This window comes from Oryctolagus cuniculus, chromosome 18, assembly GCF_964237555.1.
Source record: "Oryctolagus cuniculus chromosome 18, mOryCun1.1, whole genome shotgun sequence".
NCBI lineage: Eukaryota > Metazoa > Chordata > Mammalia > Lagomorpha > Leporidae > Oryctolagus > Oryctolagus cuniculus.
Window position 1 is genome coordinate 48,785,321 of NC_091449.1, and position 27,853 is coordinate 48,813,173.

General features: G+C 47.5%; 1 long non-coding RNA gene across 2 annotated transcripts in view; it reads right to left on the reverse strand.

Moving 5' to 3' along the window:
* The window catches only part of LOC100340747 (uncharacterized), a 180,062-nt gene that overhangs the window by 35,490 nt on the left and 116,719 nt on the right, over positions 1-27,853 (reverse strand). For both annotated transcript variants that reach the window (XR_011384312.1, XR_011384311.1), the window contains one exon: positions 17,089-17,220. This is a non-coding gene — a long non-coding RNA (uncharacterized lncRNA). The remainder of the gene's footprint in view (positions 1-17,088; positions 17,221-27,853) is intronic.

Below are 27,853 nucleotides of genomic sequence, written 5' to 3' on the forward strand. Positions count from 1 at the left end.
GAGCAGGAGCTAAAGGCAGCAGAGGCGGGGAAGCAAGGAGAGGAAGCGCTTCTTGAGCCCTAACAACATGTCAGGTGCTGGGAGGGGGTTTCCTTCCTTCCTCCCTCCCTCCCTCCTTCCCTCCTTCCCTCCTTCCCTTCTTCCTAAGATTTATTTATTTGAAAAGAGTTACAGACTGGGCGGGGTGGGGAGAAAGAGAGAGAGAGGTCTTCTGCCTGCTGGTTCACTCCCCAAATGGCCGCAACAGCCAGAGCTACGCCGATCTGAAGCCAGGAGCCAGGAGCTTCTTCCAGGTCTTGCATGCGGGTGCAGGGGCCCAAGTGCCTGGGCCATCTTCTACTGCTTTCCCAAGCCGTAGCAGAGAGCTGGATTGGAAGAGGAGCAGCCAGGACTAGAACCCCACGCCCATATGAGACGCTGGCACCGCAGGCGGAGGATTAACCTACTGCGCCACAGCGCCGCCCCGGAAGGTTTTTGTACACAATACCACTATCAGGGTAGCCTTGAATGCAGCATTTCTTTTCTTTCTTTCTTTTTCTTTCTTTCTTTCTTTCTTTCTTTTTTTTTTTTTTTTTTTTTTTTTTTTTTTTTGACAGGCAGAGTTAGACAGTGAGAGAGAGAGACAGAGAGAAAGGTCTTCCTTCCATTGGTTCACTCCCTAAATGGCTGCTATGGCCAGCGCACTGTGCCGATCCGAAGCCAGGAGCCAGGTGCCTCTCCTGGTCTCCCATGCGGGTGCAGGGCCCAAGCACTTGGGCCATCCTCCACTGCCTTCCCGGGCCACAGCAGAGAGCTGGACTGGAAGAGGAGCAACTGGAACAGAACTGACACCCCAACCGGGACTAGAACCCGGGGTGCCGGCGCCACAGGCGGAGGGATTAGCCTAGTGAGTCGCAGCACCGGCCTGAAGGCATCATTTCTAAAATTATTTATTTATTTTATTTGAGAGGCAGAAAGGGGTGGGGGAGCGGAGAGAGAGGGAACGCACTCATATCCGCTGCTGCATTCCCCAGTGGCTACAATAAGTGGAGCTGGGCTGAGGCCAACTCTGGGAACTCAGTCCAGGTCTACCATTTGAGCCATCGCTTGGTGGGAGGCAGCAGTATTTTAATTCCCATTTTACAGGGAACAAAGCGAGGTTTGGTGAATGTAAAGACAACAGCCAGAGAGTTTGCTGACCTACAGTACAAACTCATGTCTTCTGATCCAAGCTCCTTGCTCTTTCACACATACAACTTGATGACTTAGGCTTGCTTGAAGGCAAAACTCATTAAGCATCTTTTGAGTATGAGATTTGCAAATGCATGAAGAATCATGAGTCTGGGGACCTCCAAATTGAGCAAAAAGCCTTTTCTCCAAAATGTGGATGAGGCTTCAGAGAGCACCTGGTAGCCCTCCCTCCAATTTATTGAACGAGAACCAAATTGATTAGGAACTTGCTGAAGCCACACACTTCCTTCTGGGCCTGCTTCGGAACAGCCCAAGAGGAACTCCTGATTGCACCTCCACTGTCACATTCCCCTAAGGAAAAGTTTAAATAAACTCTTTAGCTTTGAATCATTTTAGACTTACCGAAAAGTTGTAGGAGGAATTCCCAGATTCTTCATCCAGCTTCCCTTAATGCTGACATGCTCTGTAATCACTGTAGCATTGCCCAAACTAAGACGTTAACATTGAGAAAATACTGTCAACTAAGCTGCGTGCTCTATTTGGATAGCATCGGATTTTCTAATAATGTCTCTGTTTCTGTTCTAGGCTCCAGTCCAGGATTTTAGATGCTAATTTAATTATTTATAAGTCTCTCAACTTTGAAAGGATCCTGTGTGCCCACTCACTAGGCAGAAGGCAAGGACCCCAGGTAATAACTACAAGGTGTGCATTTGTTAAATACCTACTGAGCAGCATAGACTTAGCAAAACTTTGCTGTACTGCTGTTGATCAATGCGAAGACCTTAGAAATGGTGTCAGAACCACAGTGCCGCTATAGTCTCCCATGATATGCATTTCCAATACAGTCACGTGTAGGGCATCCAGATGTATGGATATATACATTTGTTTTGAAATTTTTACTTACTTGTTTTTTAAAGATAGAGAGAGGACAGAGACACATATTCAGACACACACACAGAGAAATCTTTCATCTACTTGTTTGCTCCCTGGTTGTTTACTAGGGGAGGGGCTGGGCCGGGCCAAAGCTAGAAGCCTGGGACTCAATTTGTGTTTCTCACATGAGTGACAGGAACCCAAGTACATGGGCCATCACCTGCTGTCTCCCAAGGAATGCATTCATGGGAAGCCGAAACCGAAAACAGACATGGGACTCAAGCCCAGGCACTCGGATACGGGATGCACCATCATGAGCAGCACGCTAACCTCGGTGCCAGACATTCACCACAGATTTACCTTTGCCCGTGTGTGATGTATACTACACACACAGGCATGCCCTCTGTGATGAAGGATGCATGTCAAATCCATCAGCGGTGTGAGAACAGCTGGATATTCACCTGACATATGTAACTAAGTAGATGTCCACTTACCCCCACCAAACGTCATTCACAAAAATAAGTTCCAGAATTATTACAGTGCCAAATATCGAACAAGTAAACACAGCAAAAGATTAGAAGAACTATATTGATAACTTTCGGGTAAAATTAGACTTTCTTAACCACAAATGTGGTGAAGGGAAAGAGGAAAGTGCTGGATTACAAAGTAGGGTGAAAAATATTTTCCGAACATACAGCAGACCAAAGATTAATGACGAGAACATACGAAAATGTCTACAGATCAATAGATAAAAGACTAAACACAGCCACAGATTAATGACCTAAGGATGTGCGCTGGTAACTCACAGCAACCCAAGCACCCCCCGCCAGTGCCTATCAAAGTATCTCCTCCTCCCTGGTCGTCAGGACACACGGACACAAGCAGCCAGAAGGCGGCAAGTTCACCCAGCAGCTTGCCGTGGATTAAACACATGTAGGTGCATCGCCAGCTTGGGCGAGGACCAGGCCTCAAACAACTTGCATGGGCTGAGCTGTTGGAGGGAGCAGCCCCAGGAGCAGGCTGACCTGAGAGTGATTTGAACTCAGCCATCAAATGCGAATCTATTGTATTTCCAGCCTCCGACCTTTACCTAGGTGGCACCTGAGAGACAGACTGGGCCTGGAAGCCTCAGGCTCCAGTCACCAGAGCCTAAGGTAAAGAGAGGAACTTGGTCTTCATCAACAGTAGTGACACGGTCTAGGAGTTACCGACAAAGCGGCGTGCGTCCCTCATGGGAGCTGCGACACTGGGTGGCAGGCGCCCCTGGCTTGTCCTCGTCCCATAGGCATCCCCACGCCACACTCAGCGCGCTGAAATCTGCTATGACATCTGCAGGGAGGCATGGCCCTGCAGCTGCAGGAACTGTCGGGGACGCTGCTGCCGCTCCCTCAAGCCCGCACGAGCTTCTGCATTTTACAGCCAGGCCTGGGAGCCCTGGCCTAGGAGAGCCTCGGGCCCTGCCTCCTCGGTGCCAGCTGCCAGGTTCTGCCCGGAATGTGGGGGAAGTCCCTCCAAAGACATTTCCGGAAGGACCACCTGGAGTTGCTGCTCCTGATGGCTCTCTCCCCCATTCATTACAAAGCTTTTTTTAGAGCCTTAATATCAAGAGGCCCTGACGCTGCACCCATCAGGAGTAAACTTTCCTATGTCCCCCAGAAACCAGTGCGGCGGCTGCAGAGAAAGGCCAAACAGCTCTGGCTCCTTCAGAGAGCATTTGCATGACTTATGAGGTCTATTTAGTGCTCAGGAGTGCTGTCCCTGGGGTGGACAGAGGCTGGGCCTCCTCCTGGCCGGAGCACCTGGTTCAAAGAAGTGCTGGCAAGGGAGGCTCTCCACAGCCTGCAGGGCAACTTGCTCTGGAGACAAAGACCCAGGGCAGGTGTGCGGCGTGCGAGAGCTGCCTGAGGGAGGGCACAGTGAGGCTCTTAGCGACACTCCCGAGGAAGGTGCCCAGAACCTGTCCATCCCATCCAGACGTGGCCAGCTGCAGGGAGCCGCTTCCACAGCTTCCACTGGGAAAATGCAAGACCCCTGAACAGCATTTGCTCAACTAAGTCAAGAAGCTTGGTGGCTGCGTGCTCAAAACTGGAAAGAGAGGACATCGGAGGTGGTGAGAATATTCTGCCTTTAAATTTGCGACAGATACTACACTGTCTCATGGCCCGCACCCAGTGTAGACCGGGCCCTCTCTCCTGCCCTTGATGTTCTGTCTGCTGTTCCAGACCTGCTCTAATGATGTCTGCTGACTTAATGTGTGGGGAAAGCCTTGGGGTGGTGTAGCTATCAAATCATATTGAGCTATGCATCTCATAGCTCATTCTTAGCGGGCAGGAGATAACACACGGGACCGAGACAGCGGCCTGCACTCTGTAGCCAAGCAGGCTACACAACAAAAAGTGGCCTCATCCTTCCCCCCCACCCTGGCTCAGGCATCACCTGCACTGGAGCCAGTCTCTCCAGCCTGGTTCTGCCTTATCCCCCAGAGGCCTCCAGACCACCCCCCCTGCAGGGCCGAGGGTGGGACTTGTCCTCACTTGCATTTATCCAGGCCGTTTTCTCAAGACCAGACCCCCACCCTCATTGAGGCGACATCTACCCCTCCGCTTCAAACCCAGCTCCTGCCCCAAGTTTCAGAAGCAGCCACCATGTCCCCTGTCTGATCTGCACGCGGACACTGTCTCAGGATCCAGGCTTATGGGGATCACACCTGCAGAGCTTCTGGCGCAGTGGGAAACCCCCACATCCTGCTTCCCCATCCTTCCGGGTTTACACGACTACACTTGAGGTTTAGTTTATCTGGAAGAAGAGGGAAACGTTGCATAGCATGTGACATCTCACTGGTGGCATTTTTTTTCTTACTGTCTTTATTTTCCAAAGTTTCTATATAATCGCCATTCTAACTACTGCTTCTTAGATCTATGAGTCATGTCCTCCTTCAGCCCCACCTTTTCAAATAAAATCCTTGCACCACCTTTCAGAACTCTCCCAAGAACATTTTTTTAAGTCCTTTTATTTTAATAACTAATAATAAGATCTGGATTGCATTTTGGGCTCCTGGTTTCTGCCTAACCCAGCCCTGGCTGTTGCAGGCACTGGGGGAGTGAAACAGCAGATAGAGAATCGCTCTCTCTTTCTCTGACTCTCTTTTGTTTCTCTCTCTCTCTCTCTCTCTCAAGTAAACGCACACGAATTTTAAATGAAATCAAATAAAAGCAGACTCCTGCCTTTGCATTGCAATGCTCACTAAAGGGGCCCAGCGCCAAGAGTTTCCAGAGTTGATGACTTCCAGAAGTTGCTGTTTTCTGCAGATTCAGAGAGAAAATTTACACCTTCCTGGCTCCAGTCCTTGGAGCCTCTGAAAGCAAACAACTGGGGAGGAGAGGCCATGCGACCGGTTCCTCCTCTGAGGGGCCACAGGGCTCCCGTCATCCCTTGGCCTGTCGAAGAGCAGGAGGAGGAGGGCTGTACGGGGTCTCCGCACATCACAGGTGACCAGCCCAGTCCCCTCTCCGTCAGTTCTCTCCGACCCCTTTGCAGGCCAAGCTCCTGGTGGATTTTTGTCGTGGTCAAATTACTCATTTACATAAAACACTGCCGCAGATGGGCGAGTCCCCAGGAGCCCATGCCAGGGACTCTTTGGGGCAGATCCTGCTGCCTGGCGTAATGCAGACCTGACTACCACCGCACCGAAGGGGACTGGGTTTGCCAGCGGCCCGCTTTTAATGAACTTTCCCATCCAAAGTTGGCCGAGAGGATGCGCGTCAGATTTTGCCAATCAATTGGAATTGATTACTTCTCAAAAGCCAGGCCTCAGCTTGCAGGAAACAGGCAAACACACCCGACATTTGAGGGATGGGCTGACTTCCTAGAGAAAAAGGAGATCTTTGCAGCCTGAATGAAGGACGGATCAGCCTTTTGAAAGGGGTCCCAGGACACTGGAAAGGCAGAGTTTCTCGAGAGAGCAGATGGAAAGGGCTTCGGCCAGCTCGGGGTTCAGATCCTGCCCAGCGTGCCTTCCCTCTACTGCCTTGTTTTTACTCATTCAACCAGTCATCCATCATCTGTCCAGCCCTCCATCTGTCCATCCATCAGAGTCAGCAGCACCTAGTGAGACGGGATTGTATTTCACGCCAGGGTCATGTTCTGGGCTGTCAGAGATGAGACAGGCCCCCTGGCAGGTAGTTATAAAGGATTTCCTGCAGGAATAGGGGAAGAGGCTATAGCAACTCCAAGAAAGGAAGTTCCAGTCTGGGCTGAGTCTTGCAGGATGAAGGAATATTCCCTTGGGGTGTCAGGTGAGGGGAGCCCTTGACCTCCAAGCCTCCATGGTGCCGGAGTGTTTCTAACTCTCTCCCTCCCTCCCACTTTTCCCCCCGCCCTACCCAGTAACACACACACCCACCTCTTAGCCAGGAAATTCCAGTGCCGCCTTCAGTGTCCCAGCTTGGGACAGCGTTTGCTCAGTGCAGAGTTTATTAAACTCTGCTGACTTGGCTGGGTGCCTCCCTCAGGCCCAGGGCCACAGTGCCTACACAGCCCCCATCAGAGCCCACAGCCCTGCGGCAGGCACCCTTGGTTCTCCTGTGCTTTCCTGGTTTTGCCGCTGGCACATGAACTCTGTCCAGACAGGGGCCACACCCAGCTTACTCCCCACCACATAGATGTTTGGACAGCATCCAGCTCATAGCAGTGCTTCCTGAATGCTTACTGAAGGCAGAGTGAGTGCATGAAACCATAAGACCTGCCCCTGGAATCCACTAGAAAGGTGAGGACATGGGGGAATGGCACCTGGGACTGACACTGTGGAAGGCGAGCTCTCTGGGGCTCCTCATGGTCACCAAGGGCAGTGGTGGGCAAGGGCAGGTGGGACCCCCCCAGGCAGGGAGGCTGCAGACAGACGAGCTGCAGGTAGAGGGCAGAGCCAGGGTCCAGCCCGTGCAACGTGGCTGCCTGTGCCTTGGCTCCCTCCACTCTCCGCAGTGCCAGGCCCCCTCTTTCAGGGCAATGGGGGACTGCCCAACACCTTCAGCCTCAGAGGACCCCCTCGAGGGCTGTCCCTAGGTCCAGAGCTTGAGCCATTAGGCAGTAGCCACCCCAGGACTTAAAGAGCCAGGGCGAGGCAGAGGGAGTGTGGGCTCTGACAGAGAAGTCTGTGGGGAGCCACTGAGCTGCGCCATGGCAGAGCAGAGTGGACAGAGAGACCAGCGATGGCGACAGAGAGAGGAAGAGGAAGCAACAGAGAAGACAGGGGAGAGAAGGAGGGGAACAGAGGCAGCTAGAAAGGGAAATGTACAGACAGGTGGCAGGAGAAAGAAACTCAGAAGCAAAGGGAACCATAAGGGAGCAATGAATCACAGCAAAGCTGTTGGAGGAGGCAGACAGACTAGGGAAGGGAGACAAAGGCACAAAGAGAAAGTGACCAGCAGCATGAGGTTGGTCTGAGGAAGCAAGGTAGTTCCCCAGCCCTCCCCAGGGCCTTGACCTTGACCCTCCTGCTCCTGTCTGAGCTAGCAGTGGCTGCCTGCATTGTGCGCCTCCTCCATGGTACTCAAGGTTGCTGGGAGGTGGGAAGGTGGGAGGAAGGTGGGGTGCAGGAGAAGTGGCACCCCAGGGCTCTGTGCTTCAAGACTACAACCCCATCTCTGACGATGGTGAGGGTGGGCTGCCAGGCCCCTTTGCTGGCTCTTGCCTGGTTGTTGATTGCTAAGCAACCTGACATGGACGCTCCGTTGCAGTCATCCCCTAACCCAAAGCAAGCACATTGCATGTACTGCTCAGACATCTCCATGGGGCTAGGGAGCAGCTCAAACAGATCCATGGGCTCTCTGGCCCCAGCCCTGGCTGCATGTCAATGCCAAGTTCCTTCTTTTTTCTGGGCCTCTGTTTCCTCGCCTATTCAACAGTATACATATTTACCCAATGAACTGTGTTTACTCCTAAGCGTGGTTAACAAATGTGTGCTTTTTTTTGACTAGCCCTGTCCCCACACTCCGTTTGTCCTTCCTGTTGGACAGGCTGGCCCTCCCAGGGTGTGTTTGCAGTATGTCCGTTCCTATCTGCAGTCTTCCCTGAAGAGAGCCCAATGCTGTCCCAAGTAGGGCACCCAGTCTTACTTATTTTTCACTTCCTGAATTACTCTTTCCCTAAGCCAGGGAAAGCCTGTTATTACCATCTCTTCTATTTAACCTATAGATATCTATACAGTTTTCTCCAGAGCCTGCCAAAAGAGCCCTGTTTCAATTAACTTACAGCTCTCTCTTAATGAACAACAGCATGAGATAATAGACTTGTGTAGTTGGAAGGGACCTTGGAGATCTTCTAAGCCAACCAGAAGATTCTATAGCCCAGGACACCAGGCCCAAAGAGGCAAGGTTGAATGATACAAAGTCCCCTCTATTCACAGAATCAATGGGACTTGAACTATTCCCATGCCAGGGCTGTTTGCACAAAACCACAGTCGTTCATTTCTTTGCTGATTAATCCACCTATTAAGCAGCATTTGGCCTTGCAATGCATATCTCTTGGGTTTGATTTCCCACAAATCATCCCCTCGTCTGAGAGCCAGCAGTCCATTTCTGTCAGGTTACAGCCACTGCCCAATCTCACACAGTCCTTGGGGAACAGGTACCCATAACGCCCATGCCCACTCCAGAATACTAGGGTGGGAGCCAGTGGGATTTGGTGCCCTGGCATGTAGCACCCCATCCCCCACAGGGGATGGATGGGTAAAAGGGTGACCCATGCTGCCTTCCTTGAGGCTAATACCCTAGTCCCCCCTGACCCAGGGGACCGCTCTCTTTCAAGACCCACAGTGGATGCTTGAGACTATGAATTGCACTCAACACAATAAGTTTATGTTTTCTCTGGTACAAAGTTCATCTCTCCTCCCACATCTGATGCACTGGTGCCTCCTCAGCATCGCTGTACTTGCCTTCAAGGCCATTACTAAGTAAAATGGGGGTGACCTGAATACAAGCACTGCGACACGACCACCGTCCATCTGAAAACCAAGGCGGCTACTAAGTGATCCACGGGCAAGTAGTGCACACAGCATGCACACACTTCCTGGACAGAGGAAAGAGTCACAGCCTGGGTGGGATGAAGCCAGACATCATGATATTTCATTATGCAACTCATAATGGTGCACAACTTAAAACTTACAGGTTCGAGCCAGCGCCCCGGCTCACTAGGCTAATCCTCCGCCTTGCGGCGCCGGCACACCGGGTTCTAGTCCCAGTCGGGGCGCCGGCTTCTGTACCGGTTGCCCCTCTTCCAGGCCAGCTCTCTGCTGTGGCCAGGGAGTGCAGTGGAGGATGGCCCAAGTGCTTGGGTCCTGCACCCCATGGGAGACCAGGAGAAGCACCTGGCTCCTGCCATCGGATCAGCGCGGTGCGCCGGCTGCAGCACACTGGCCACAGCGGCCATTGGAGGGTGAACCAACGGCAAAGAAGACCTTTTTCTCTGTCTCTCTCTCACTGTCCACTCTGCCTGTCAAAACAAACAAACAAACAAACAAACAAAAAAACTTACGGGTTCTTTGTTTCTGGAATTTTCCCATGTAGTGCTTTGGGACTGTGGTTGACCATGAGTAAATGAAACAGTGAAAAGCAAAATTGCGGAAGGTTGGGGAGTGGGGGCGGTGGCTTTTATATGTGGATCACAGCACAGAAAGATTCCCCCGCTCTACCCAGTCTGCTTCCAGTGGCAGGCTAAGTCATGAGGATGCGATTGGGCTTTAGGGTTCCCATCTTCCATCTTCCTAACCTAGGGAAATCCCGCCTGTGGAAGGAAGAAATCCAGCACTCAGAAGTCGACAGAGGCCAGAGCTAAGGAGAGGCAAGGTCCTGGCAACACTCGAGAGCTGCGGATCCCCCGGAAGAACCGCCTTCAAAGAAGGAGGAGCACAAAAGTCACATGGTTCAAAGCTCTACAGACATAACCGGCACCTGTCTTCTAGATTCTGGTGTTAATTCCGTCTCCTTTAACCCGCAGAATAATTCCACGCGGTGAATATCATTAAGTCCATTTGACTGCTGAAATAATTAAGGAGGGGCTGCCTTGTGATTCGATGGGTTGAGCCACTGCTTGTACCACTGGCATCCCATATTCGGGGGTGCTGGTTCAAACCTTGGCTGTTCCATTTCTGATCCAGGTGTCTGCTAATACTCCTGGGAAGGCAGTGGAAGGCGCTCCAAGTGCCTGGGCTCCTGTCACTCACATGGGAGACAACGCTGGGATTCCTGGCTACGGGCTTCCGACTGGCCCAGATCTGATTGTTGCCATTTGGGTACTGAACCAGCAGATGGAAAATATATGTGTCTGTCTCTCTCTCTCTCTGTCTCTCTGTCTTTGTGGGGCTCTGCCTTTCAAATAAATAAATGTTTGAGAGAGAGAGAGAGAGAGGGAATTAAGGCTTTGAAAGGTGAAATATCTTGCCTTAAACTCCAAGTGCTGTACTCAAGATGGTAGCCCAGACCCACCTCAGAGCTGGGACATTTCCCTCTTTCCACACTTACTTTTCTGTAACAGAAAGAAGTGGAGGGGGCAGTGGGGACATAACTCCTTTTCCATCCCGGGGGCTGGAGGGAGGAAGTGAAGGGGGCCCTTGCTGGGAAACAGGCGGGCGCTGTGGCCTTGCTGCTTCTTGAAGACCGAGCCACAGCAGCGAGCGTGGCCAGGGAATGGGCGGGGAACGCCTGCGAGGGCGCTGGGCTCTGCCACGCACGCACTCTGCCTTATCACTTCCGGTTCCAAACCGCAAAGATGCTGCTGCACGTACAGGGCGTGGCAGCCACCCAAGCAGGGCAGGAGGTCGTCCCTCTCTGCCTTCTCGCCCTCTCCCCACCCCTGTCTGCTCCCTTCCTGCGGGAGGCGCTGCGAGGGTGGAGTCTGAGTTGCTGGGTGATCTGAGGAGACAGGCTTGCCATCTGTATTCCAGGGAGCCGCGCGGCGGCACGACTGCAAAGGCGTTCCGCAACCTTTCGCTGCTGCCTTCTTTAAAGGCTTCAGCAATTTCGATATTTTGGTTCAGTGTCACTATAGAAAAGCTTTACACTCCTAGCTCGGGAATTAGAAGATATATTTGTAATAAGAATTGCTAACCACTGTCAGCTGGCATGTCCGTGTCCGCGCATGACAATGATGCTATTAGCTTTCACGACCGTGGGCAACACGTAAAGATCACAGATCGCGGAAAAGACTGGTGAGACAGAGAGAGGGGAAAAAAACCCACACCCACACTCGGGGGATTTCCAGCAGTCAGGGTGATACAGCCAACATGTGTGCGTTTAGCTGGCCCCTTGAGGAGGTGGACAGCTCAATGCTACTTGTCTTTGCAAATACGAAGTTTGCTCCTTTATTTTGTCTAACTGCTTTCTCCAATAATGCTGATGAAGCATGCAACTGCATTTTAATGAGGCGATGGCAGCCTGAGAGACTAGGGTGGGAGATGGAGAAAAGCCATATGGGGAAAAGGAGACAGGAGTGATCCCTCCCACCCGGGCCCCTGTGGGGCCAGGGCGCCGGCGTGACACACCTGTGTATGAGTGCCTACAGTCAGGGCTGCAGAACCAGGTGGGGCTCAGCTCCTGCTCTGCCGGGACCAGACCTGGAGGTCTTTGGTGGCTTGCTGGTATCCTCAGGTCCTGTCCAGTGAATCCACTCCCATTCGATGGGAGTCAACTTGGCTGGATGCCTGCTACTGTGTGCTTTTGGAGATCCTCAGAAAGTAAGAGAAAGGGCCAGACATTCCTGCATGCTCAATCCTCTCAATCCTTTGACTTCTGTGGGATGAATGATAATAACCCTGACAGCAAGGCACAAGTGTCCTATGCATAGCGTATGCATGCAGAGTGCTGGGAACACAGTGGTCACTTCCTCAGTACACTCATGCCCTGCCTAATGACATTGTGGTCAATAGACCACATGTATCATAGACAAGAGTTCTTCAAAAAGCTCAAAAATGCATATCATGAAAAAGTATGGATTACAATTTTTTTTCACAAAATTACAGTGTTGCTTAAAAATATTTATTTTTGTTTGAAAGTTAAGGGACAGAGATACAGAGGCAGACAGATCTACAGAGATCTTCCATTCATGGGTTCACTCCCCCACAAACACCTGCAATAATCAGGGCTGGGCCAGGCTGAAGCCAAGAGTCTAGAACTCAGTCTAGAGCTCCCACATGGGTAGCAGGGACTCACCTACTGTAGCCACTACCTGCTGCCTCCCAGGCTGTGCATTAAGAGAAAGCTGGATCAAAAGTAGAGGCAGGACTCCCTCCCAGGCACTAAGACAGGGTATGCAGGTAGCTTAACCCACCACATTGCAGCCGCTGCCCCTCCAAGAACTTTTTGTGTTGTGCTGCATTTTCTTTTATAAAGATTTATTTATTTATTTGAAAGGCAGAGTGCAGAGACACAGAGAGAGAGAGAGAGAGAGAGAGAGAGAGAGAGAGAGAAAGAGAGATCTTCCAACCACTGTTTCATTCTCCAAATGGCTGCAACAGCCAGGTCTCGGCCAGGCTGAAGTTGGGAGCCAGGTACTCCATCCAGGTCTCCCACATGGGTGGCAGGGGCTCAAGCACTTGGGTCATCTTCCAGTGTGTTCTGAAGTCTATTAGCAGAAACCTGGGTCAGAAGTGGAAGAACCAGGACTCAAACTGGCACTCTGATACCAGTGTCACAAGCCACAGCTTAAGTCACTGGGCCACAGTGCTGCCCCCAACCCCTACCATGAACATTTTGAAGCAACCTTGCATAGAATTGATGGTTCTGTAAGATTACATCACCGAGTGACATCACAGCTGCCTTAGTTTATTCAAGCAGACTCCGTGATGTCTACACGACAAAATCGCTAAACGACATGTTGCTCAGGATGTATCCCCAGTCATAAGGTGACTCGTGACTTATTCCCATTTATTTGTCATGGCAACCAAGACAGGAAATTCTCTTTAGCACCATTTTCCAGGCAAGGAGCGGGTGAAGGTCAGGAACTCTGGGGATTTTTCAAGGACAGTAAGTTTGCAGGTCCCACTTTGAGCTTCACTATCTGACTCAGAACTTGCTAACTCTCCCCTTTGTCAGCTTTTTCAAATCAAAGACAGTCCCTGAGGTCTGAGCTCCAGAAAGGAGGACTAGAATCCAGGCCCCAGACATTATGATCCTGAAACTCGTGGGTTGACCAATAGATTCATTCCCTCAATGAACATTAAGAAGCATTTACTGGGGGCCAGGCTGCACTCTGCTTTTTAAGTCATCCAACAAGGTCAATGTCATTATCATTACACTCAATTCAGAATTAGGGACACCCAGAGCAGGAAGGGTAAATGAATGGTCCAGGATCCCATGGCGCATGGAAGTTTGAGCCAACCTACATGATTTCAGAGCACACAGTCTTGAGCCTATTCTAGAAAAGTCTCTCATCTCCATGAAACAAGCAGGCCCCAAACACCAAGCTCATAGGCCTGTATTTTCCAGGAGTGCGTGCAGCAGATTAACGGTTCCTCAGTAGAGACAATGTTAATGTCTATAACCTAATACAACCATGTAATAATCATTGCAACAGCAATCAACATCACCAGAACACTGTAATGAATTACTGATGACTTTCCATCACCTTAAAGAAAAACACATTTAAGCAGCCAATCCTATGAGAAAACAGAAGAGACACATCATAAGAAATACACCAATCTATGGTAAGTGGGTTATTGTGCACAGGGAGAACCTTCCGGCACCGAGTGTTCCAATGCTATCAGAAGGCCTGTGCAGGCTGGCCGAGTATCTGACCGGCCGGCAGCTGAGATTCCACGGACGAACGTAAGGCACGGATTTGGAAGGCTGACCACCCTCCTCCTTCCTGCTAGTCCATCCCTTCCTTCCCTATGCCCCAACTTCCTTCTTTCCCCTACTGTCAAGGGGGCCAATCAGAATTCAGAAACCAGTGCAGTTAGCTGAACAGAGATAATCGGATAGAAAGAACTGTTCCCTGGGAATGAAGTTGAGGATTAAGTAGCTGAAAGGGTAAAAGAGAACGCCCTGAGGTGTCATGGTTCAACCAACTGCAGGAAGCAGCTACTACCTCTAGGGCTGGGAAAAGACAGAAGAGATTGGAACGAAGACACCGCAGGGAAGGGTTCCGCTGACTGGGACTCAGACTCTAAGGAGTCGATGCCCTTGGTGAGGGATGCAATGGGACTGGTGCTGCAAGTGCAGATAAAACCAAAGCACCAGCAGCCGTGCAGGAGGGAAGTGCTCCCGCCAGGGTGGACTAGCAAGGCTAGTGCATGGTCAGAGCACCAGCAAACCCCCCAAGGAAGCAACCACGAGAGAGGACGGGACCAGCTGCAATCCCACCTCCAAGAGTGTTCCCTAACTTATCTTTATTTGTTTGAAAGGCAGAAAGAGACAGAGCGATCGTCTGTTCACTGGGTCACTCCCCCAAATGCCCACAACAGCCAGGATTGGGCCAGACCAACGCCAAGAGCCCAGACCTCAGTACAGGTGTCCCATGGAGATGGCAAGGACCCAAACACTTGAGTCACTGTTACCTCCTTCCTCTCAACATGCATATTATCGGGAAGCTGCATTGGAAGCAGAGCTGGGACCCAAACCCAGGCACCCCAATGCTGGATGCAGGTGATCCAAGCAGAGTGTTAACCACTGGAGCAAATGCCCACCTTGTATTTCCATTTCAAGTGCTCTCTCTCTTGCTCTCTCGCTCTCTCTGAAAAATGAGTGGATTGGGGCATCAGAGAACACTTGAGGTTTCGATTTTCTCAATTTGCACTGTGCCAAGACTCAAACCACAAATATTGTTTCAACACATTTGAGTGGCTACCTGCTCTACACCAGTGTCTCTATTCTCTCATTCACTGTTCTTCAAAGTTCCTGAAACGTGGATGTTATCATTTCCACTGCAGAGAGGCAATCTAGCCCCTGGGGAAGTGAATGGGTTGCCTGGAGTCACACAACAACTCATCACACCCACACCTGGAAAATTGCAAGCAGCACCCTCCTGGGAAGCCCCGCCCCACCTCACACATTTGTCTTGATGGTATTCGTCATCTACAGTTGTCATGGAGCTCCCACGGCATCCAGTGCCCTGCTGCCCTGTGCACAGGGAAAGGAGACACACAGACACTCCCACTCCAGGGAGAGCGCGCTGCACTGTCACCCTGCATCCTTGTTGCATGCATCACAGGAAATACCCTAAAGCATCTTCCAAGGGAGGCGGGCTGGAGAAACACTCTGGAGAGACAGTCCTGTCCTGTCTAATGCATCAGGAGAAACACTGCTCACAGGATCTCCTCTTGGAGGGGTCACCTTGCAAGTGGCATATCAAAGATTTGGAAAGAAAACATGGCCTGCAGTGAACAAAACCTACTCCGTTTTATTCAGTTGAGTATTTTGGAAGCTTATGTCGCGAGTCCTGTTTGCCCACGCTGCGCATTAATAGTGCGCACACAGAGTGTTCTGTTTTGCACACTTGGGATGCTACCCTGGGGAAGGGGAGGCTGATCTGGGGCAGAGAGAGAGGAAAGGGCACTGTCGCACTTCTCTTGGGCAGGCACAGGCCATGGCCTCTGGCCCTCAGGCCGGGAGGCAGGGGACTGTATGGGCTCCTGGGGACTCAGGGGCTGACACCTCAACTGAAAAGGAACAATGTCAAAACTGGGAGTGTTTGCCCAGATCCCTGCTCAGGAGAGCAGAGACAGGAGACAGGAAAACCTTCCTAGTCTCCAGCAGCAGCTGTTTAACCTCATCTCCCTTGAAATGCTTTCTGTGCGCCACCTTCAATTCTCTCTCTCTCTCTCTTTTTTTTTTTTTTTTTTTTTGAAAGGCAGAGTGGATAGTGAGAGAGAGATACAGAGAGAAAGGTCTTCCTTTGCCATTGGTTCACCCTCCAATGGCCGCCACGGCCAGCGCACTGCGGCCGGCGCACTGCGCTGATCCGATGGCAGGAGCCAGGTACTTCTCCTGGTCTCCCATGGGGTGCAGGGCCCAAGCACTTAGGCCATCCTCCACTGCACTCCCTGGCCACAGCAGAGAGCTGGCCTGGAGGAGGGGCAACCAGGAAAGAATCCGGCGCCCCGACCGGGACTAGAACCTGGTGTTCCGGCTCCGCTAGGTGGAGGATTAACCTATTGAGCCGCGGCGCCAGCCCCAATTCTCTTCTTATGCAAAGCATATAACTGACAAAGAATAAATATGTGGAACATATAAAAATCATACAAATCAATAAGGAAAAGACAACAACCCGATACATAAGCAGGCACAAGAAAAGAAGAAAATTTCAAACGAAAAAGCAGAATGGGCATTGTGGCACGGCAGGTTACACCACCACTTATATGCCCACATCCCATATCAGAGTGCCTGGGATGGAGTCTCACCTCCACTTCTGATGCAGCTTCCCCCATGCAGACCCTGAGAGGCAGCCGATGATGGCTCAAGTACTTAGGTCCCTGCCAATATCATGGGAAACCAGGATGGAGTTCTTGGCTCCTAGATTCAGCCTGGCCCAGCACTGGCCACTGCAAGCATCTGGGGCATGAACCAGCAGATGGAAGACCTCTCTGTGTCTCTGCAGCTCTCTCTGTCAATCTGACTTTCAAATAAAAAAATTTTTAAAAGACTTTATTTATTTTATTTGCTAGTTAGAGTTACAGAGAGAGAGAGGTAGAGAAAGAGAAAAAGGTCTTCCCTCCATTGGCTCATTCCCCAAATGGCCGCAACGGCCAGAGCTGCGCTGATCCAAAGCCAGGAGCCAGGAGCTTCTTCCTGGTCTCCCACGTGGGTGCAGGGGCCCAAGGACTTGGGCCATCTTCTACTGCTTTCCCAGGCCACAGCAGAGAGCTGGATCGGAAGAGGAGCAGCCAGGACTAGAACCAGCGCCCATATGGGATGCCGGCACCACAGGCGGAGGATTAACTCACTGTGCCATGGCACCAGCCCCTAAATAAAATTTTATTAAAGGTTTACTTGAAAGTCAGAATGACAGAGAGACAGGGAGAGACAGACAGACAAACAGACACACACAGAATCTTACCTCTGCTGGTTCACTCCCCAGGACTGGGCCAGGCTGAAGCCAGGTCCTGAATTCCATCCGGTCTCCCATGTGGGTATACGGTCAAACACTTGGGTCATTTTCTGCTGCTGTTCGCAGGCCACTAGCAGGAAGCTGGAGAGGAAGTGGAACAGCTGAGACGTGAACCAGCTTTTGCAGGCTGTGGCTTTACTGGTTATGGCACAACACTGGACCCCCCAAATCAAGTTTTGGAAAAGTCAACAAATATGAGAAATATACTCATGTTGACAGTTGTTAGTGAAATGAAAATTAAAATATCTAGGTTTTTTAAATCACTTTGGCAAAGAAAGCAGAATTTGATGCTGTGAAAAGACAACACAGCAATAATAACAAGACGAAAGCATATATGCTGGCAACAGGTGTTGGCTTAACAGCTCAGATGCCCATGCGCCACATCAGAGTGCCTGCTTCGATTCCTGGCTCTGGCTCCTGACTCCAGCTTCCCACAAATGTAGACCCTAGGAGGCAGTGGTGGCTGCTCAAGTAATAGAGTCCCTGCCTCCCGCGTGGAAGATCTGAATTATAGTCCCAGCTCCCCACTCTGGCCCTGGCCCAGCTTTTGTGGGCATCTGGGGAATGAACCAGATGCAGATGGCTTCTCTCTCCTCTCCTCTCCTCTCCTCTCCTCTCCTCTCCTCTCCTCTCCTCTCCTCTCCTCTCCTCTCCTCTCCTCTCCTCTCCTCTCCTTTCTCTCTCTCTCTCTCTCTCTCTCTCTCTCTCTCTCTCCCTCTCTCTCCCCCTGAATCACTCTGCCTCTCCAATAAATAAAAATTTAAGTGTATGTGTCTATATACCAAATGATAATTATATAAAAACACAAGCAAAGCCCAGGAAGGAAGCATTTGAAACTGCTGTCAGTGGTTGCCACTGGGATGGAGGTGGTGTTAAGGTAAAATGCCAAGAAAGACCCAAGATTCACCTGTGGCATTTGAAGTTTTACAATGAGAATGAATTTGGACATTGCTAACACGCCTACTTTTCAAAGAAAAGCAATTTTATATGAAACAAGAAACAGGTGTATGGCATGAAACAAAGACATCTCTCTCAGCTGCGGAGAGAAGGGGGTAGAGATGACGATCGATGAACAGGATTCTCTCGCTTTCACTGCAGCTCCCAGTCTATCTCTTTAAAGCTAACTGCTTCTACTTTCCCGGAGCACCTACTGCACACCAAGCTCCCTGAAGAGCACTTTGCAAGCATTCATTCATTCGCTAGAATCTTATGAGGTCAACACTGCAAGGCTCTGTAGATGAGGATGTACCCCAGGGCTTGCTTTTTTAATCAAGCCTGGTCTGAAACCCAGATGTGCCTGAAGATTCACGACAAGCCTTTCCCACAGCCACTACCCTCACATTATTTAGCTATGTATATTCTTATGCAACATGTATAATGGAAAAGGAATTAGTATGCAGAAAACATAAAAAAGCATACAAGTCAGGAAGACAGCTCAGTGCAGAAGGAAGCACCAGAAATAATGAAGCAAATCTTTTTTTTTTTAAGATTTATTTTAATTTATTTGAAAGGCAGGGTTAGAGAGGCAGAGGCAGAGAAAGAAAGGTTGTTCTTCCATTCTCTGGTTCACTCCCCAGATGGCCTCAACGGCCAGAGCTGGGCCAATCTGAAGCCAGGAGCCAGGAGCTTCTTCTGGGTCTCCCACATGGGTGCAGGGGCCCAAGGACTTGGACCATCTTCCAGTGCCTTCCCAGGCCATAGCAGAGAGCTGAATTAGAAGTGAAACAGCCAGGACTCGAACTTGTAACCATATAGAACACCAGACTGCAGGCAGCGGTTTTACCCTCTATGCCACAGCACCAGCGCTGCAAATCTTAAACGGAAAAAATGTCAACAAATATTTTTAAAAAAACCACCCATTTTGATAGTAATCAGCAAAATGAAGATTAATACAAGGTTTGTAGTTTCCTTTTCTTTTCACAGGATTGGTCAAAAATAAATAAAATTTCATACTACCAAATTTTGGAGAGTAACCTATTTCCTATTAAAACATGCATTCCCTCTGTTCTGACAGTTTTGCTTCTCAGAGTGTATTGTAGACAAACACACAGTGAGAATAGCGCTATCTAATAACAGACCTATCTCACCTCTATCATCATGTACAGTTGCCTTTATACCACTGGTGGTTCATCAGGGGTGGATTTGCCCCCAGAAGGCATCTAGCGTATCCGGAGACATTTTTTTTATCATCACAGCTGAGGGTAAAAGGGTTCTACTGGCGTCTCATGGGTCCAGGCCAGGATGCTATTACACAACCTACAATGCACAAGACAGTCTCTCCCGACAGAGTTATCAAGTCCCAAATTTTGAAACGCCAGGATGAGAAACCCTGGTCTAAACCTACAAGACTTGCTTGAAATTAGAGATCTTCAGGAAGATTCGGGCCAAGTCAGCATGAAATGCCCAATATATGTTTTATCTCTGGACCCAGATTTGGCTCCTGCAGCCACATAACACGTGAATGGCAATGAAAAATTATTGCTCACTGCCCTTTGGACAGAAATCAGTCAACCTCTCTCAGTAGCTTCTTGGAACCCACATAGAAGGGCAACAGAGTCCAACCCAGTCAGAGATAATGCAGGTGAAGCTGGGGTCAAGGTTAAAGACCAGGTAAAGTAGTCTCTGCCTTTTCTTGCCCAGGGAAAAGCTCACAGAAGCCCTAACCCGTTAGATCAGGAAAGTGTGAAGAATATTAATAAGTAAACAAGCCACCTATGCTATGTTTGTATTCTATCATTTGTTCTGATCAGATATCATTTTGACTTGAAGATATGTTTGGATAAATAGTATTTCTGAGCACTTATCAACCCTCCTTTCAGTATGAACTCTTCTCATTTTCTGCCTTTTAAAGTCTATTTCCAATAGTGAAAAGGTGCTAGTGATAATTAAAAACTAATTTTATGCCTGCATTCATTAAAAAAAAAAAAAAAACAGAATGTGATCTCCTGTGAGGCTCTCAGAAATAATAAAGTCTCCATTTCTTTCCAGAATAACAATGATTTCAAATAGATAAGGTGTGGAGAAGCAATACCCAAAAATGCAGTGAAATTAATTGCTGTTTTTCAAGAGGCTGTTTGAAAATGCAGTAATTAATTGACCTACTGTTGGAGACAGTTTCACCATAGTTAATAGCCACTCTGCCCAGACACAAGAAAGATAGATTGCTTCCATTTGAAAACAGATTCCACTAAAACCAACGTGGGGAGAGATTACCGCGCTTTTCAGTGTGTGCACCATAACCAGGTGGGGTTTTGTGAGTCGCTGCTACCTTGTTAGCAGTGAGGGGAGCACACCCTCAATGGTCCTGAAAAAATGCGCTTCTTCATTTCCTGATCTGAGACATCTCTTACTCAGCAGGTGGGCGTGCGTCCTGAGTAAACTTTCTTTTGGGGACTGGTGTCCTGTTTCCGGGGAGGCAGCCTAATCCTGAGGCCAACAAAGCCGGAAAAGGAACTCTGACTTTCACCCTCCTTGCTCTCCTGCTGAGCATCCACACAGCTAGGAGGCGCAGCAATGCTGGACGGTGGGGAGGGGGGTCAAAAGCTCAGGATTTCCATAGACGTCACACAAACTCATCCCTCTGCCAAGTTCACCCTTTCTCTCCTCTTTCCTGCTCTGTCCTGGAAGTTTGACCTGTTTGGACTGCATCCAGGGACTCACTTGCCCTGTGGCATCTCTTTGGATGTGGCCAAGGTGGAGCCATGGTAGTAGAATGTGTGTGTGTGTGTGAGAGAGAGAGAAAGAGAGAGAGAGGGAGGGAGAGAAAGAGAGAGAGGGAGGGAGATCAGGATACTTGATCCTCAGATTTCTTTCCTGCAGGGGTTCCTCCAGGTGGCTCCATCCTGCCACAGCACCTGTGGATGAGCCCCTCTGCTTGCCACGCTCTCTCACTCTCTCAGGTGTGGTCAAGCTCCCCTTTGCCCTTATTGGTCTAGGGATAATAATAGTATCACCTCTCCACTGTGAATAGTCTCTGGGTCTCTCTCTCTCTCTCTCTCTCTCCTCTTCCTACATTGACTTTTCTATATGAACTAATACAAGGCATGGTAACATGTCATCAGCATTCCAGAAACCTCTTTTGGCAGTAGGAAAGAAAGCTTGGAAGAAGGTTCAAGCCCACGGCTTCCCTGTTTAGGAAAAATTTTGCCTCGGGGTGCAGGAGTCATCCCAGCTCCCAAGAATCTTAAAGAACTATCCTCCTTTATTTTCATTTCTAGTCTTTCCAAGTGTCCCTGCAGACTGCTGCTGACTCTGTTAAAATAGCAGTCCCCCACCTTTGCGAGTTGTTCCAGGAGAAACACAAGGCCTTCCGATATGGATGATTTACAGAATGCCTCCAAAGCTGTTGTGAACAGGTGTGCCTCAGTCAGAACTCACTGAGGCGCCGTTACATACAGGCACTACTATATCGAGTGCATAAAGATGGAGAAACTAAGAAAAATACCTTTAAGGACTTAAATAAAAATCATAATGTCCCTTACCTGACTCTCAAAAAAGAATTCTTCTTGGCCTCATGCAGCACAGCTTTAAGCATTTAATGCATGTTGGCAATTATTTTTTCCTGCTTCTAATAAAATTGGTTAGTTTTCTAGTGCACAGCAGATTGGAAGATGTATACTTTTCAATTTTATAATTTAAAAAAAATCATTTATTTTATTTGAAAGTCAGAGTTACAGACAGGGAGGGACAGAGAGAGATCTTCCATTTGCTGGTTCACTCCCAAAATGGCTGCCACAGTCAAGGCTGGGCCAGACTGAAGCCAGGAGCCAGGAGCTCCTTCTGGACCTCCCGCATGGGTGGCAGGAACCCAAGCACTTGGGCCGTGCTCTGCTCTCCCAGGCCCATCATCAGGAAGCTGGATCGGAAGTGCAGCAGCCGGGACTTGAATTGACACCCATACAGGATGCCAGGATTGCAGACGACAGCTTAACAGCAGAGTTTGGAGGGTACTGAAGAGAGGCCCAGAAAAAAAAAAATCACGGGGGTTGATAGCGATGAAGAAGAGGATTTAAGATTGACTCAGAACTGAGCAGCAGCTTGGGGAACTTGTATCTGGGAGGACAAAAGATGTCTACATAGTCTCCGTAGTTTCCAAAGGAAACTGGGCATTTGGCCCAGCCATTGAATCACTTATTGGGATGCCTGCGTCTCACATCCAAGTGCTGGTTCAAGTCCCAGCTGCTCTGCTTCTTTCCCAGCTTCCCGCTAATGAGCACGCTGGGAGGCAACAGTGATGGCTCAAGTACGTGGGAGACCTGGATGGAATTCCTGACTTCAGCCTGGCCCAAACATGCCTTGGGGAATGAAGCCGCAGAGAGATTCTCTCTCTCTCTCTCTTTCTGTGTGTGTATGTGTGTGTCTATGTATTTCAAAATAAAATTAAAATAATAATTATTTCAAATAACAGAATCATTATATTGGAGCAAGATGAAAACAAAATGGAAAATGAAAAAAAGAGGATCTATGTCCCAAACCCTTTAGTAAGAGGGTATAGATTCCAATATTTCTTTCTCATATATTTCCTCTCCACATCATTGATTTCAGTTTCTGGGATGTCAGTTCTGTTCTCTGTCGCTAATGCAGACATGAAAGCTCACGGTGACTTTCTGGGATGTCTGTTTCTCAGCTCTTATTCCAGGGACTGTCTTGGCATTTCTGCTTTACCATAGCCTCTTGCCTCTCTTGCATCCTCCTGATTCTGTTTCCAAATGGCTGTGTCCAGCACATGCCCGGATGTCTTACATTTTTAACTTACCTTGGAAAACACAAGTTCCAGAGATTTTTTTTTTCTTTGAACCTCCAGAGCAATGCTTCCTTACTCAGGCACAAATCCCCACCTTGGTGTTATTTATTTGATCAGTTTATTTACCTTGTCCCAAATTGGGAGGAATAAACATATGCCATGTGCTCCCTAAGAGCCAGGGTAGATAGGGTGCACAGTCATCGGCCAGTTTTCTTGGTCACAGTCATTCATCCAGTGGGTTTAGGTTTAATTTCTACCTGCTCCAAAAAACAGGGTCTCTGCCACTATTTTTTTAAAAGGCAGAGAAATCTCCCTTCTGCTGGTTTACTCCCCAGATACCTGCAATGGCCAGGACTGGGCTGGACCAAAGCCAGGAGCAAGGAATTCAATCCAGGTTTGTGAGTATAAGGAACGTAGTCACTTGAGCCATCATCACAACCTCCTCAGGTCTGCATTAACAGGAAGCTGGAATCAGAAGCTGGAGTCATGGTTCAAATGCAGGTATTCCAATATGGGGTACAAGCACCCTAACCCGCGTCTTAACCACTCTCTCCTCTCTTCCATTACTTGTGCCACTTTGTCTCTTGCAACAAAATAATCCAGACTAAGGGATTGACATTGTGGTGTCATGTGTTAAGCTACCATTTGCAATGCCAGCATCCCTTATCCGAGTGCCAGCCAGAGTCCCAGCTCCTCTGCTCCTGATCCAGCTTCCTGCTAACGTGCCTGGGAAGGCAGTACTTGGGCCCCTGTCACCCATGTGGGAAACTCCAATGGAATTCCTGGCTCCTGGCTTCAGTTTGGCTCACAGCTGACTGGTGAGGTCATTTGGAGAATGAACCAGCAAATGGAAGATCTCTCTGTCTCTCCCTTTCTCAGTCTTTCATATAAATGAATCAATCTTTTAAAAAAATCATCCAGAATGAAATACTTCTTGCCACCACTTCCATTTTTGCACATCTCTGGGTCATCTGTCTCACGTTTTTAAAGGTAATTTGCACAAGAGAAGTAAAGTGACGCCCAAGCAAGGAGAGGAGCCGTGGGGCTCTTAGGATTACAATGACGTTCTCACAATGTCTGTGGATGGTCACCTGGTATTCTCATCGACTTCTGGAATTTCAAATTGAGGTGGGACAGAGAGGGTACTTCTCATAACTTAAGTATGTGTGTAGGGTGGGGGAGGAGACGAGAGAGTTTATGCACTTGTATATGTGATGTTGCTTTGGAGTATTCATGGAGTTAATTTAATTTTGGTGTGAAAATTATTTGAAGTCTATGTATAGTTTTTTTCAAGATTTGAATTTTCCATGAATTTTTGAAGACCATTCATATCTACGTGTGCACATAGGAATATGCATGTGAATGAGAGAGAAAGAGAAAGAGAAAGAGAGAGAGAGAAAATAGAAACAGCAAGCTGTGTTTTCCCATTAAGTTCTTTGAGCTATAGCCTGTTTGATTTTAAGAACACACTTCTCAATCCATTCCATAAATATAGGAGCACAAGTTCCTACAGTCTTCTCTTAACTTTATGCTGTTTTGCTAGTTTGCCTTTCTGCACTTTTAAATATATTTTAATAGAAAGGCATATCAGACACACATAATCTGTGATATTACTAACTTAAAGGGACACATTCTTATTTTGCCAATGCTCTAGAATTTATAAATGCTCGAAATTTATCTGACCTTCAATAGTTTGAGAGAATGCATCATTGAAATTATCTGTCATATTAGATAAAAAGCTTTCATTTTCTTATGTGTTGACTGGTCCATTCAATTAATTAGCTGTCCTGTATTTTTTTTTTTTTTTGAGAAAACTTCAGTTCTTTCTTTTTCTCATCTAAATAATAAATTTTGTCAATATATTAACCTAAGGTTGTGGGCTGTAATTGTATGTGGGCACTTACAAAGTTCATGAAAAACTGGAATTAAAAGATGTTTATTTTGGTGCTAAAAATTCAACATCTACATGTACACATGCATCATTTGTGAATTTTTTTTGTCCATGTGAGAGGCAGAGAGACTGAGACAGACAGACAGACAGAGTTCCCACTCACTGGTTCACTCCCCAAATGCCAAAGCCTGAAGATGGGAACTACTATTACTGGCAAGAATTCAAGAGCTTGAGCCATCACCTGCTTCCTCCTATGGCACACATTAGCAGTAAGATGGATTTGGGAGCAGAGTTGCAGAGTTGGATCTTGACTCAGTTCTCCAATAAGGAATACCAGCATCCCAAATGGCAACTTAACCACCATGCCAGCTGCCCATCCCATTCTATGATTTTTTTAAAAGCTTTTTTATTCATTTATTTGAGAGGCAGAGTTACAGACAAAGAGAGGGAGAGACAGAGAGGTCTTCCATCTGCTGGTTCACTTCCTGAATGGCCACAACAGTCAGAACTGGATCAATCTGAAGCCAGGAGCCAGGAGCTTCATCAGGGTCTCCCACGTGGGTGCAGGGGCCAAGCACTTGTGCCACCTTCCACAGCCTTCCCAGGCCATCAGCAGAGAGCTGGATCAGAAGAGGAGCAGCCGCAACATGAACTGGTGCCCATATTGGATATCAGTACCACAGACAGAGGCTTAGCCTATTATGCTTCCACGTCAGCTCCTCCATGAATGCTTTGAAGGCATGATTTATCCTATTGTTTTTAAAAATTCTCTATATTTAAAGAATCTCCATACTATCTTTTACAATGGTTGTACTAGTTTACATTCCCACCAATATCCCCACATCCTCATTTGTTGCTTTTTGATTTTTGAATGACAGTCATTCTAACTGGGGTAAGGTGAAACCTCATTGTGATTTTGATTTGCATTTTCCTGATGGCTAGTGATCCTGAGCATCTTTTCAAGTATCGGTTTGTCATTTGAATTTCATCCTTTGAAAAATGCCTGTTCAAGCCCTTGCCCATTTCTTTACTGGATTATTTGTTTTGTTGTTGTTGAGTTTCTTGAGCACTTTATAGATTTTGGATATTAATCCTTTATCAGTTGCATAGTTTGCAAATATGTTCTTCTATTCCATTGGCTGCCCCTTCACTTTGTTGAGTGTTTCCTTTGCAGTGCAGAAACTTCTTAGCTTGATATAATCCAATTTGCCTATTTTTATTTTTATTGTCTGTGCTTCTGGAGTATTTTCCAAGAAGTCTTTGCCTATGCCAATGTCTTACAGAGTTTTCCTGATATCTTCCTCTGTTGTTTTGATGGTATCAGGTCATAGAGTTAGATCCTTGATCCATTTTGAGTTGATTTTTGTATAAAATATAACGTAGGGGTCTTTCATACTTTCACACCCATAGATACAATTTTCCCAGCACCATTTGTTGAAGATTGTGCTTTCTCCAGGGATTGATTTTAGCTATTTTGTCAAAAACTAGTTGGTTCTAGATGTGCAGATTAATTTCTGGGGGGGGCGGGGGGGATCCTAAGCTGTTCTGTTGGTCTACATGTCTATTTTTGTGCCAGTACCACACTGTTTTGTTTATAAATGCTCTGTAGCATATATTGAAATCCAGTATTATGATGTCTCTGATTTTGTTTTTGTTGTATAAGATTACTTTAGCTATTTGGGGTCTCTTATGTTTCCATATCAATTTTAGCATCGTTTTTCTGGGTCTGAGAAGAATGTCATTGGTATTTTGAGTGAGATCATATTGAATCTGTAAGTTGCTTTGGATAGAATGGACATTTTGTTAATATTAATTCTTCTAATCTATAACATGGAATATTTTTCCATTCTTTTTGTCTTCTTCCATTTCTTTCCTTAATGTTTTGTAATTTTCATGGTAGAGAATCTTCACACCTTGGTTAAATTTATTCCAAGGTATTTACATTTTTTGTAGCTATTGTGAATGGTACTGATCTTACAAGGTCTCGGCCATGGCATTGTTGATGGTTATAGAGGCTATTAATTTTTGTTTGTTGATTTTATATCCTGCAACTTTACTGAACTCTCTTATGAGTTCCAGTAGTCTCTTAGTGGAGTCTTTTGGTTTCCCTATACATAGGCTCATGCTATCTGCCATCAGAGATAATTTGACTTCCTCCTTTCCAGCTTGTATCCCTTTGATTTAAAATTATCTGATCTTTCTTATACCTAGTTTTCCTTAAGGATGAACTGTAATTCCATATTTTTAAATTTAGATTACTTGAAATTTTATTTCAAGTAAAACTATTTCATTTAATTTTGAGAGGCAGAAAAGAAAGCAAGATGGACAACACTTCTTACAATAATTCATCTTACCTATTTTTTAATTATATCCAATTTCAATTTGTTTTTACCCTTATCTTCATCATTTGTACTTACTTTGTTATCCTAGGTTGGTCTTGGGTTCCTAGTCTAGCATCTTGAATTGATTGAATACTTATTTAATAATTGATTTTCTGCTATGAATTTAGATTGGAGTATAGCTATGGCCACGTAATATCTGTTTTCAGTGAAATATAATTACCTTTATTTCAGAATAATCTGTAATTTAGAGCCTATTTTTCTTTAACCCCAAATTAAAAAGTAATCTTAATTTTTGCCTTTTTAAAAAGATTTATTTATTTAATTGAATAAAGTTTTATTTACTTATTTATTTATTGATCAGAGAGAGGCAGAGAGAGGTCTTCCATCTGCTGGTTCACTCCCCAGTTGGCTGCTACAGCCACAGCTGTGCCAATCTGAAGCCAGGAGCCAGGAGCTTCTTTTGGGTCTCCCACATGGATGCAGGGGCCCAAGCACTTAGGCCATCTTCTGCTTTTGAAGCCCATAGCAGAGAGTTGGATTGGAAGTGGAGTAGCTGGGACTTGAACCAGCAATCATATGGGATGCTGGTACTGCAGGTGGTGGCTTTACCTGCTACGCCACAGCACTGGCCCTAATTTTCGCTTTTTTAATATTTATTTTAATTTGTATTTTTCTTACATTGAAATTATAAAATATGTGCTTTACAGAATTTATTCTGTATATACAGAATTCATTGTT